Genomic DNA, 1205 nt, shown 5'->3' on the forward strand with positions numbered 1-1205 from the left:
GATCCCAAAGCTTGATTAGAATCTTGTACCCTGTTAAAGGTAGTACCCTGTTAGGAGTAACCTCGGTGGAGGATTTCTGAATTCAAACTAATGGATCACCCTGTTAAAGGATTTATACATTGAATCATGTTAGAGCTTACCCGGTTAGGGGATTTGATTTTGCTGTAATGATTAGAAAACAACAAGAATGGTTTGATGTGTTCTGAGTAGCACAATACTTGCTTAATCAGATCCTTCTACATATTCAACACTACTCTTTTGCATACTCTGCAACTTAACTTTTTTTCCATTTCGCACAGAACATAACACTTTTCACTATATCAAATAATTCATTGCAATGTCAATATATAGACCTTGTGATTTCATGTCGGCCTTAAGAAATCATAACACAATTTCCTAGGTGCAGTGTATTTGGACAAGTGATCATAACTCATCACAAAAATTGTCCCCAAGCAGTCGGTGCAAGTAACTCATCACAAAATTACCAAATACCGATTGAAACAATCAAATACTGGTTTGAATAAAACATATGAATCGTTGTCCTTAAATCTCCGCTTGATCTCCATCTTGATGTTGACTTAGTATAATCACAAACTGTCTCTTATGCACATAGTGGTTGACACAAAGTACCAATTAGAGATAAACCTCTTAGTAAATATCCTTTGTCATTATTCTTCTAGTTGAATCCTTGTTGCTCGGCTATAGAATATAACCGAGAATTTTTTTGGTACTAAACTAAGTTCTATCTAGGATTTTTCTTTTTTATAAGTTAGGTTTAGTTGTTCAACGAACAAAAGGAGAGAGAGGGATTTGAACCCTTGATAGTTTTTGAACTATACTGGTTTTCAAGACCAGAGCCATCAACCACTCGGCCATCTCTCCTGAATTAGCATAACTCATTTTATGCTGACTGAAAATATCTGTCTATAGGGCTATCCGTTATATATATATATATATATATATCATGATGATAAAAATAAAATTGATTCTTTTAGTACTAACATACTGGTTGACAAAGTAAACAATTGAAGTTACACCGGTAGTCAATGTAATCATATGTGTGTGTGAGAGTGTTTCATCAATGACAACAAATGATGAATACATTACAATCATCATCAAGCCAACAATCTCCCCCTTTGGTATTGATGGAAACACTTAGAAAATTTTACATTAATACCACTAAGTATGCATACACAACAAATTTA

General features: G+C 33.8%; 1 non-coding gene across 1 annotated transcript; it reads right to left on the reverse strand.

Annotated features, from left to right (window-relative positions):
• Window positions 1-795: 795 nt before the first annotated feature.
• TRNAS-UGA (transfer RNA serine (anticodon UGA)) lies at window positions 796-882 on the reverse strand. Its single transcript has one exon. It is a non-coding gene; the product is annotated as a tRNA-Ser (tRNA).
• Between the last annotated feature and the right edge of the window lie 323 nt (window positions 883-1205).

The sequence above is a fragment of the Cryptomeria japonica genome, chromosome 6 (assembly GCF_030272615.1).
Source record: "Cryptomeria japonica chromosome 6, Sugi_1.0, whole genome shotgun sequence".
NCBI classification, from domain to species: Eukaryota; Viridiplantae; Streptophyta; class Pinopsida; order Cupressales; family Cupressaceae; genus Cryptomeria; species Cryptomeria japonica.